Here is a 13,228-nt window from a genome sequence, read left to right as displayed (position 1 = left end):
GAAATTGTATCAAGTATCTTTTCCAACAACAATGCTATGAGACTAGATATCAATTACAGGAAAAAATTACATGAAAAAGGCTGTAAAAAATACAAACACATGGAGGCTAAACAATATACTGCTAAATAACCAAGAAATCACTGAAGAAATCAAAGATATCAAAAAATACCTAGAAACACATGACAATGAAAACACGACGGCCCAAAACCTATGGGATGTAGCAAAAGCAGTTTTAAGGGGGAAGTTTATAGCAATACAATCCTACCTCAAAAAACAGGAAACATCTCAAATAACCTAACTTTATGCCTGAAGCAATTAGAAAAAGAAGAAGAACAACAACAAAAAAAACCCAAAACCCAAAGTTAGCAGAAGGAAAGAAATCATAAAGATCAGATCACAAATAAATGAAAAAGAAATGAAGGAAACAATAGCAAAGATCAATAAAACTAAAAGCTGGTTCTTTGAGAAGATAAAATTGATAAACCATTAGCCAGACTCATCAAGAAAAAAGAGAGAAGACCCCAATCTACAGAATTAGAAATGAAAAAGGAGAAGTAACAACTGACACTGAAGAAATACAGAGGATCATGAGAGACTACTACAAGCAACTTTATGCCAATAAAATGGGCAACCTGGAAGAAATGGAAACATTCTTAGAAACGTACAAACTTCCAAGACTGAACTAGGAAAATATGAACAGACCAATCACAAGCACTGAAATTAAAACTATGATTAAAAATCTTCCAACAAACAAAAGCCCAGGGCCAGATGGATTCCCAGGTAAATTCTATCAAGCACTTAGAGAAGAGCTAACACCTATTCTTTCTCAAATTCTTCCAAAATATAGCAGAGGGAGGAACACCCCCAAACTCATTCTATGAGGCCACCATCACCCTGATACCAAAACCAGACAAAGATGTCACAAAAAAAGAAAACTATGGACCAATATCACTGATGAACATAGATGCAAAAATCCTTAACAAAATACTAGCAAACAGAATCCAACAGCACATTAAAGGATCATACACCATGATCAAGTGGGGTTTATCCCAGGAATGCAAGGATTCTTCAATATACGCAAATCAATCAATGTGATACATCATATTAACAAACTGAAGGATAAAAACCATATGATCATGTCAATAGATGCAGAAAAAACTTTCAACAGAATTTAACACCCATTTATGGTAAAAACTCCCAAAAAGTGGGCAGGGAGGAAACCTACCTCGACATAATAAAGGCCATATATGACAAACCCACAGCCAACATCATTCTCAATGGTGAAAAACTGAAACCATTTCCTCTAAGATCAGGAACAAGACAAGGTTGCCCACTCTCACTGCTATTATTCAACATAATTTTGGAAGTTTTAGCCACAACAATCAGAGAAGAAAAAGAAATAAAAGGAATCCAAATAGGAAAAGAAGTAAAGCTGTCACTATTTGCAGATGACATGATACTATACATAGAGAATCCTAAAGATGCTACCAGAAAACTACTAGAGCTAATCAATGAATTTGGTAAAGTAGCAGGATACAAAATTAATGCCCAGAAATCTCTTGCATTCCTATACACTAATGATGAAAAATCTGAAAGAAATTAAGGAAACAATCCCATTTACCATTGCAACCTAGGAATAAACCTTCCTAAGGAGACAAACAACCTGTATGTAGAAAACTATAAAACACTGTTGAAAGAATTTAAAGATGATACATACAAGCATATAGAGAGATATACCATGTTCTTGGTATATCTTTATACCACGATTGGATTGGAAGAATCAGCATTGTGAAAATGACTATACTACCCAAAGCAACTTACAGATTCAATGCAATCCCTATCAAGCTACCAATGACATTTTTCACAGAACTAGAACAAAAAATTTCACAATTTGTATGGAAATACAAAAGACCCCGAATAGCCAAAGCAATCTTGAGAAAGAAGAACGGAGCTGGAGGAATCAGGCTCCCTGACTTCAGACTATACTACAAAGCTACAGTAATCAAGACAGTAAGGTACTGGCACAAAAACAGAAATATAGATCAGTGGAACAGGATAGAAAGCCCAGAGATAAATCCACATACCTATGGTCAACTAATCTATGACAAAGGAGGCAAGGACACCCAGTGGAGAAAAGACAGCCTCTTCAAGAAGTGATGCTGTGAAAACTGGACAGCTACATGTAAAAGAATGAAATTAGAACACTTCCCAACACCATACACATAAATAAACTCAAAATGGATTAAAGACCTAAATGTAAGGCCAGACACTATAAAAATCTTAGAGGAAAACATAGGCAGAACACCCTATGACATAAATCACAGCAAGATCCTTTTTGACCCACCTCCTAGAGAAATGGAAAGAAAAAGAAAAAGAAACAAATGGGACCTAATGAAACTTAAAAGCTTTTGCACAACAAAGGAAACCATAAACAAGACGAAAAGACAACCCTCATAAGGGGAGAAAATATTTGCCAACAAAGCAACTGACAAAGGATTAATCTCCAAAATATACAAGCAGCTCAGGCAGCTCAATATCAAAAAATCAAACAACCCAATCCAGAAATGGGCAGAAGACCTAAATAGACATTTCTCCAAAGAAGATATACAGATTGCCAACAAACACATGAAAGAATGCTCAACATCACTAATCATTAGAGAAATGCAAATCAAAACTACAATGAGGTATCACCTCACACTGGTCGGAATGGCCATCATCAAAAAATCTACAAACAATAAATGCTGGAGAGGGTGTGGAGAAAAGGGAACCCTCTTGCACTGTTGATGGGAATGTAAATTGATACAGCCACTATGGAGAACAGTATGGAGGTTCCTCAAAAAACTAAAAATAGAACTACCATATGACACAGCAATCCCACTACTGGGCATATACCCTGAGTAAACCATAATTCAAAAAGAGTCATGTACCACAATGTTCATTGCAGCACTATCTACACTAGCCAGGACAGGGAAGCAACCTAAGTGTCCATTGACTGATGAATGGATGAAGAGGATGTGGCACATATATACAGTGGAATATTACTCAGCCATAAAAGGAAACAAAATTGAGTTATTTGTAGTGAGGTGGATGGACCTAGTTTCTCTCATATGGAGTGAAGTAAGTCAGAAAGAGAAAAACAAATACCATATGCAAACGCACATATATGGAATCTTAAAAAAGTAAAATGGTTCTGATGAACCTAGGGGCAGGACTGGAATAAAGACGCAGAAGTAGAGAATGGACTTGAGGACATGGTGAGGGAAAGGGTAAACTGGAACGAAGTGAAAGAGTAGTATTGACATATATACACTACCAAATGTAAAATAGATAGCTAGTGGGAAGCAGCTGCCTAGCACAGGGAGATCAGCTCCGTGCTTGTGACCACCTAGAGGGGTGGGACAGAGAGGGTGGGAGGGAGGTGCAAGAGGGAGGTGTTATGGAGATATATGTATACATATAACTGATTCACTTTGTTGTACAGCAGAATCTAACACAACATTGTAAAGCAATTATACTCCAATAAATATGTTTAAAAAAATACCTGAGTTTTTCTAAACCACTGAGATTTTTCAAAAATTTTTTTTATTGAAGTATAGTTGATTTACATTGTTGTGTTAATTTCTGCTGTATAGCAAAGTGATTCAGTTATACATACATGTACATTCTTTTTTCATATTTTTCCATTATGGTTTATTACAAGATATTGAATATAGTTCCCTGTGTTATACAGTAGGACCTTGTTGTTTATCCATTCTATATACAATAGTTTGCATCTGCTCACCCCAAACTTCAAATCCATCCCTCCCCTACCCTCTGTCCCCCTTGGCAGCCACAAGACTGTTCTCTATGTCTGTGAGTCTGTTTCTGTTTCATAGATAAGTTCATTTGTGTTGTATTTTAGATTCCACACATAAGTGATATCATATGGTATTTGTCTTTCTCTTTCTGACTTACTTCACTTAGTATGATAATCTCTAGGTCCATCCATGTTGCTGCAAATGGCATGATTTCATTCTTTTTTATGGCTGAGTAGTATTCATTTTATATATGTACCACATCTTTTTTATCCATTCATCTGTTGATGGACAATTGGGGTTCCTCCATGTCTTGGCTATTGTGAATAGTGCTGCTGTGAACATAGGTGTGCATGTATATTTTTGAATTATAGTTTTCTCCAGATAAATGCCCTGGAGTGGGATTGCTGGATCATGGGGCAACTCTATTTTTAGTCTTTGGAGGAGGCTTCACACTGTTTTCCATAGTGGCTGCACCAATTTACATTCCCATCAACAGTGTAGAAGGGTTCCCTTTTGAGAATTTTGTAATCACGGCATCATAATCTAGACTTTCCTTACCAGTAAAGATTTCTTTCATTATTCAGCACAATGTCATATGACCCTAGTTCCATGTACAGTTACTGCTCAAGGTAGGACCAGGTGTCATTAAGATTTAGAGTTATCTGTATACATACCACCCAGTTTGTCACAAATAGCTACATGAGATTCTACCAGAGTTGTTATAAATTACATTGCTTCCTACAGCCCAAGTTCCATGCATGCAAGGAGCTAGAGCAATTCAGGTGAAGTGAAGGTCACCTTGAACGATAGTAATCTTCATCAAAAGTTGCAGGTTTTTGGGGACTATAGTAGCCATATATTACTGTGATGATGTTACATAAAATCTTGGTGGTTTTACAGCAAAATCATGTATGATCCTGACTCTTTCACTCACTAGTTTATGGATTGCCTGCAAAGAGGATGAGTAGGTATTCTGCCACAGGTTGTGTGTCATTCATGTCACAGGTGTTTCATTCTGGGCCTCAGGCTACCCATGGCATGGTCTTCTCATGGTGAGTGGCAAAAGCACAAGAGACCAAAACAAATTGAGCAAGCACATTTAAAGCCTCTGTTCATGGCGTATCTGTCAATATACTATTGGCTGAAGTAAGCCAGATGACTAAGCCCAAAGTGTTTGGAGGTGGGGTCGTGGTGGGGATGTATACTCCACCTACTCTACTTAGAGGCATCAAAGCCACATGACAAAGGCATAGGTGTATACGTCTATTAAAAGGAAGAAGTATAAAAAAATTAAAAAATAAAAAATAAAAAAAGGAAGGAGTAAAAAATAGAAAAAGAAAAAGTACATTCTAGCAAAGGAATCATACTGAAATAGGAAGAATTAACTAAAGGTCTTTTATTTCAAATGACTGTGAAATCTTATATAATCTTACATTATCTTTCCCCATGATATCATTCAGCTATATAGTCAGTATTTCCCTGTCCTGAAATATTTACTCATGTTATTTATTTATATATTAATATATTTATTTGTTTTTTGGTTATTTATGTATGGAATTTTGTGTCTTGGCCACCTGGTAGTTAATCCTTATCTTGCCTCTTCCTCCTTTGGCAAAGGGCATTTTCCTTTCACTATATACTTAATTATTTTCAATAAATTGTAAAATTAAAGTTAACTCCTGATTTAATCAGTGAGTTATTACAACATTGCTCCCTTGGATTGTGTAAACAAACATATATTCAACACAATATGGTTCTTTTTATTTTTCCAATTTATAGTTGTTGTTGTTGCTGACCAATATAACAATTGAGTAAATAAATTGTCTCTATTTCTACTTCTTTCCATTGTGATTTAACAATGAACAGTTCAAGATTTCATACTTGTTTTTCATCAGAAACATTCCTTGGAGCCTGCCACAGTGAATGGCCATACTAATACTTCCCTCTTTCTTATCCATCCCTTGGTCTTATACATCATGAAGGCATGTGCTTTGACAGACTGTCAATAAAGTGACTAATGAGAAGATACACAGGCAGTGATAGAACCATCAACTCTTCTGCTAAAGTTTCAGCTACTGAGGTTTTGATCTGGGACTTGAAGTGTCCTTTGCATGGTTTTACCCCAGGTGCTGTTTGGGATTGAGAGTTGAAGTGAAAGAACCATTTGATATTCAATATGTGAGCCTATTCTTAGAGCACATGTGCTGCAAACCGAGTTATCTGATCTAATTCAGAAAATGTTAATTGCACACCTATGTTTCAGGCATGTTCTAAGCTCTGGGGATATAACAACAAACAAAAAATTCCCTGCCCTTATGGTGCTAACATTTTAATGGGACCCTATGGAGTCAGGAAATGATTTTTGAAATAACTTTCATAGTAAGACTCCTACCAATAAATCTTCAATTACTGCTTTTACTTAGCACATGACCTCATCATCAGACTAAGGAAAGGAATCAGGGTGGGTTCCATTTTTATTTAAATATTAGCAGTCAGTGTGACCCCAAAAGTTTGAAATACCTTGAGACATCCAGGAGGCTGCTATTAGGAGTATAGAAGTGGTAACAAAGAGTGTGTTTTATTTTCTAATCCCTTCTGGTTATAAGAACACATATCCCTATGCTCTTCCACTAATGGTTTGGATTCAATATGCCTTGGGTGGGCCCTGGATGATTAATAATAAATGGCTCAGTGATTCTTATGATCAGCCATGTTTAAAAAACACTGCAATAGGAGAAGTAAGAGCATAGGTCCAAGCTCTGAAGCGCATTTTCCTTAATCATCACAACAACCTTGCAATGTAGACATCTTTTTCTTTCTTTTACAGGCAACAAGAATAGTATTTTCCAAGATCACAAAGTTAGTAACTGGCAGACCTTCAATTGGAACCCAAAGATCCAAGTCTGTCTCCAAGATTCAGGCTCCTTCTATCAGACTACACCATCTTTTATTTGTGCATTAGTTCATTTATTCATTTAATCCTTGTTTCTAAAGATATTTATTGAGTATTAGACCTAGGGATGGATGGTGTGGGAAGAGGGGGAATGAAGTTTTGAGTAAGATCCAAGGACCTCAAAGTCTACAAAGTGTTGCATTTATTTAAGTCCATGAAACATATCCTGGGAACACAGAGGAGAGAAAGGTCAGTTATAAGTGGGGAAATGCGTCACAGAGGAGATGGCATCTCACAGTGTGTATAGATGGGGACAGAGGGCCAAGATTCTAGGTAGAGGGGACAGCCTGAAGAAAATCCAGGGGTCAGCAAACACAGATTATAGGGAATCACAAGACGAAGGAAGAGGGGTTTCCACAGTCACACACCTAATTTTAGAACATTTGAAATGGTAGTTAAGATTGACAGATGTAAATATACTAGATATCAGAATCCTTTTGAAAATTTTAAGCTCTAGCAGCACAGAGCCATCTTTCCCCCTGAGCACAATCTGTGAATCTAGGTAATAGCTGCCCTTTTCATAGGCACCATCTAGTCTAATTCTCTTGGGCCAATGTATGCATTTATATTAACTGCTCGGCCTCTGTGTGCATTTGAGTTCAATCCTTTGAGTAGAAGATGTAGAGTAGGTGGCAACAGGTGAAGCTACAAAGATGGGTTGGGGCATTGGCAGGTTTCTTTCCCCAGGGGACCAGTTGATGGAGAAGTCACTGGGTACTGAGCCTGTCTGCTGTTAGCTGCTTAAATAAGCTTTTAGCACCTCCCTAGCTGTGGAGATAGAGGCAGCATGCAGTGACAGCCCTGGACAAGTCCACTCCTGCCTAGGAATTTTCAGTCTGCTAAACCTGCTGGGCAGATAGTTCTCTAGACAGAAAGTGGGCATACAGATGGAGTGTGGGCTGTGGATCTGTGGGCTTGACCAAACAGCCTTTTCTTAAAAGATGAAACTAGTCGGTGATTAGTGGAGTTCTACTTCTCCATTATTACCTTGGGAACTGTTCTGTGACTTAAATGTTAGCTTTATTTAGTCAGCCAAGGAGACAGTAATGGCTTAATGAAGGGGAAGACCCATGAATTTCTAAGATCACTTTGGCATTTTCTTAACCTAGAGATAAATGCTGGAATACACATCGAGGGAAGAGAAAGAGAAAGAAGGAAAGAGAAAGAATTGGAGACAGAGACAGCTACAAAAAGAGAAAAAAATCAACAAATATGTATTGAATGCCTACTATGTGCCAGACACCTCTCCTGGTGGTCAAACTGATGACCATATGGTGGAGAACAGGCTCGACATTATTTTTTCACAGAAGTCAAATATTATAGAAGTTATTTATGTGGATACAAAATACATGAGTGTGAAGGCCCTGGGTCAGATCAGTTAAGCCAAGAGCAGATGGAAGTCGACTGGCTCACCTTAAATACACTTGAAGACTGATTATTATCCTGAGAAATGGGTAAAGGAATATTGACTCAGTTCAAGGCAGTTGGTATAATGGCAAGAGCAGGTGTTTTGGACTCAGCAAGTCCACAGTTTGTTCTATGTCACAAACTCTGCAGTAGCTAGCAGCTTTCTCTGAACCTCAGTTTCCTCTTCCATGAAATAAGAATCATAACTATTTTATTATATCACAGAGTTTGGGTGAGAGTTACATGATAATATTTTCAGACACACAGTAGGCTCTTTATAAATAAGAGAACACATTCCCCCTTCAGCTGTCTTAGTGACACGGTCTAAGTCATTAACAATCCTGAGTAGTTTTGTCCATGCTGGAGGATAGGAGACAAAATAAATTCAAGTCCTGAACCTCTAAATGAAAGCTAATGAAAAATATATGTTCTCTCACTCCCTTATTTGGCTGCCTGCAAATGATGTCTCTTGATGTGTGCTGGTTCCTCTGCTACTCCAGGACTTCAGACACTGAACTCTGAGTCTTTTGTCACATCAGCAGCACCGAGTAATTCCATACAGAAGCCTGACATTTCCAGTTGAAAAAAATAAATTGATTAAAATTCAAAAGGCGAGTAGTGTTTGGCATTTAAAGGTCGAGGAATCTAGGGAACTATCAACTGTAAGATAATTCAACATTTAACGTGAGTGGGGGTAACCAGGGTGTGTTTCCTTCCCTCATGGCCCTAGCATCTGACTGCTGGGAATATAATTATGGAAAATTTACAGCCTTAAGATGGGCCATCCATCTTTAGGGGTCCTTAGCAGTTGGGGTTCCAAGAGAGTAAGGAAAGATTGATTTGACTTTCCATGGTTTATGTCTTTACTTTTGTTAGGCTGGAAAGAATCTTTGCTTTCCTGGCATGAGCTCTCTGGAACTGCCTTCTTTGCCTTTTGAGATTCGCAGGATGCTTGCCAACCAGTTAGTCTTTGTTTAAAGAGGGAGAGGGAGCAGATCTCTGGACCATAAGCTCCAGGACTTGACTTATTATGCTGCATGCTTGACTCATTACACTGGTGTGATGGACATCCCATTCATCATTATATAGCAAATGACTAGTATACAGTTGGCATGTAGTAAGTAAAAGTCTGTTATAAATATTTGTTGATTGAATGAATTAAAAGACCACATTTAGGCTCTTTCAGATACTACTCGATCTTGGGCAAGTTACTCACCCACTCTGGTCCTCAGTTTCCATCTTACTACAATAGGGGCAATTCTCAATTTTTATGTTATTTGTCAACAGCCTGTTAGCTTTATGCTTTCTCCACAAGACAGTGATGTTTAGTGCAGGGACTGTTTTCTTAGGTCAACATACCTCCTCATTCCCGACAGGGATCAGCACAGTGCCTCGGAAAGAGTAGTGTTCATTGATTTAAAATGAATTAGAGTCCACACCATATAGCATTAAGAGTACTGACATGGAATACAGGAAGCCCAGCGTCTAAATCCCTATCCTGTCACCAATGTGTGATGTGACCTGTAAGTCTTAATTGGCTCATCTGCCAAATGAGAGATTTATGTTAGAAAATCTCCAAGCTCCCAGTGAGTTCTGATATTCTTTGATCCTTATTCCTGTTTTATCAGGACTTTATTCATTAGAGATCATTTACTGAGTCTTAGTAATGACTCAAAATTACAGCAAATAAAAGAGTTTTCCGAAAACATGAGATGACTGTAGGGGATGACATGACCGCTGTCTGCAAATATCTAAAGAGTTTTTATGATGGGGCTGCAGATCACTTGTTGTCACTTTTACTAAAAGGAACAGGCTTTGGTTACTGCAGGCAAGGATGCAGTTAAACAAATGGAGAGATTTCTTGATAACTGCAGGGATAAAATGATGCCTACTTTCAGTCTCCTCTACCGGTGAGAGCGTGAGTCCCTGATGAGTCAATCAATGAATCAACAAATATTTGCTAAGCCTGCTTGCTGCTCATTTTCCTCCTCACGACATTTTACTCAAAGTGTGGATCATGAACCACCTGCATCAAAATCACCTGGAGCTCATGTTTAAAATGTAGATTCTTAGACTCACTCCAACTGAATCTGACTCTCTGGGACTAATGTCTAGGATCAAATGACATTTCTGTGCATCTTGAAGTTAGGCAAACACTGTTCTTGAGTTTATTAGTCTTAAACAATACTTTCTCCCAACTTGGGGGCTATTAGTATAATAATAACGGCAGATACTATTTGTTGAGCACCAACTGTGGTCCAAACATCTTATTTATATAATTCATAACAGACACACTTGCCCTGTGAAGTAGGTATTATCCCCCCTAAGAGATGAATAAAATAGACACTGAGTGACAAAGTGACACAACCAGAAAGTGGCAGGATTAGAGCTTGAACCCAGGTATCCTTACTCTCATCCCATGACTCCACAGCTGCTTTCCTGACATGCTGGCTTCTAGGAAGGGCATTCTGTGAGACTTATGTTCTGAAGCCATGACCTTGCTTGTGTCTGAAAGAGGAAAAGAGGTAAAGAAGGTCACAGAGATGCAAGCTCAGCCATATTCAACTTGGTCTGTTAACTCTGAGTTTCAGAAAGGAGACTGAGCAGGAGCTGGGTCTCAACTCCCTGCAAAGATCCCGAAGTATGGTTTCTCAGAAAATTCATAGATTTTTTTTTCTTTTCTTTCAAGGAGAATGTGGGACTTTTTTTTGTGATCTTACTATGATGCCTACAGGTTACTCAAAACAGAATAAGGAGACAACCTCCTTCACAGATCTCAGTCCAAAGGAGGGACTCCAAGGAGCCACTTTCAAATGGTCCCCATTTACATTATTCCTTATAATTACAAAATAAAATCTCCCTTTTGATTCCCAGCTTCGGGAGGTCAGCAAAGGTCATGGAGGACATGTCTCTTCTCACTTTGGACAAAGAAGGCTAATAGATTATTAATTGGCAGAACTGACGATGTCACAGTGAAATAATCAAATAACCATTATGTCCATTATCAATGATTACCTGACAGGTGTGTCAGAAGTGGAAAGCAAATTTGAGACAGGTAATGTGGGCTGGTGGTATAGAAATGCAGATGATTTTAGGAAACTCTTCCTTAGTCTTTCCCTAACATCTTCTAGATAGTTGGGATACAAGCTCAGCTCTTCAATGTGTTTCCAAACTAATTCTTTAAAGGTTAAAATGTCACCCAACCAACTCATCTGGAATAGTTTAGGGAAAGCATTACAGAGGCAGAGGAATGGTTAAAATGACCTCACTTCTCACTTAGTTTCATTCATTCAACTCACCTTGACGGTCAGGCTAGGAGAACCTGAGGCTGCAGGAATAACTAAGTAACAGCCTCGTTTGGGAAGAGGTCTTGTAATTCATTTCCTATGTGAGGAAGGAAAAAAAAATAACCCTCCACTGGGGAATTCTCAATGTTAAAAGAGATGGCAGGGCAGGATTATCTCAAGGAAATCAGATAAAATTTACGTCATAAGGAGTAGGAAAAGAGCAAGGCCATGAAATTGCCTAGGTACCCTTGGGTAAGTCACTTAACCTCTCTGGACCCTGGTTTCCTTATCTCAAATATAAGGGAGTTGGATTACATGATCTCAATTGTCCTTTCTGGCTCTTACAGTCTATGGTTCTACTTCTATTTTTTTAGACTTATAGGCTACTAAACTTAGATGTATGACTTATTGAGAAATACTAAATCTATTAAAATGCATTTCCCCACTGCTCAGAAAGACTGAAATCCACCTTAGAATCCAAGGCTCCTTAGAACCTGAACTAACCCTATCAGTTTATCGATGGAGAGAGTAAAGTCCCGAAAAGGAAAAACACTTGCCCAACATCATGTGCAGGTTAGTGGCTGGCACTGTTAGAAGGCAGGCTTCTGGATTCTCATTCAAGAAGGAAGGTGATACAGGGCACTTCCCACCCCATCCCCTTGCTGCCTATACATTCAGTACTGGGTACTAAAAAAAAAAAAAAAAAAAAAATTAAATTTAATTTTAAATTTAAATAAACTTTAAAATAAAGACTATTACAAGAGACAAAGAAGGACACAACATAATGATCAAGGGCTCAATCCAAGAAGAAGATATAACAATTGTAAATATTTATGCACCCAACATAGGAACACCTCAATATATAAGGCAAATGCTAACAGGCATAAAAGGGGAAACAGACAGTAACACAATAATAGTAGGGGACATTAACACCCCACTTTCACGAATGGACAGATCAACCAAAATGAAAATAAATAAGAAAACACAAGCTTTAAATGATACATTAAACAAGATGGACTTAATTGATATTGATAGGACATTCCATCCAAAACCAGCAGAATATACTTTCTGTGCTCATGGAACATTCACCAGGATAGATCATATCTTGGGTCACAAATCAAGCCTTGGTAAATTTAAGAAAATTGAAATCGTATCAAGTATCTTTTCCAACCACAATGCTATGAGACTAGATATCAATTATAGGAAATAAACTGTAAAAAAAAAATACAAACACATGGAGACTAAACAATACACTACTTAATAACCAAGAAATCACTGAAGAAATCAGAGGAAATCAAAAAATACCTAGAAACAAATGACAATGAAAACACGATGACCCAAAACCTGTGGGTTGCAGCAAAAGTAGTTCTAAGAGGGAAATTAATAGCAATACAATCCTACCTCAAGAAACAAGAAACATCTCAAATAAACAACCTAACCTTACAGCTAAACAATTAGAGAAAGAAGAACAAAAAAACCCCAAAGATAGCAGAAGGAAAGAAATCATAAAGATCAGATCAGAAATAAATGAAAAAGAAATGAAGGAAACGATAGCAAAGTTCAATAAAACTAAAAGCTGGTTCTTTGAGAAGATAAACAAAATTGATAAACCATTAGCCAGACTCATCAAGATAATAAGGGAGAAGACTCAAATCACTAGACTTAGAAATGAAAAAGGAGAAGTAACAACTGACACTGAAGAAATACAAAGGATCATGAGAGATCACTACAAGCAACTATATTCCAATAAAATGGACAACCTGGAAGAAATGGATAAATTCTTA

The sequence above is a fragment of the Balaenoptera ricei genome, chromosome 6 (genome assembly GCF_028023285.1).
Source record: "Balaenoptera ricei isolate mBalRic1 chromosome 6, mBalRic1.hap2, whole genome shotgun sequence".
Taxonomy (NCBI): domain Eukaryota; kingdom Metazoa; phylum Chordata; class Mammalia; order Artiodactyla; family Balaenopteridae; genus Balaenoptera; species Balaenoptera ricei.
This window is presented reverse-complemented; position numbering follows the sequence as displayed.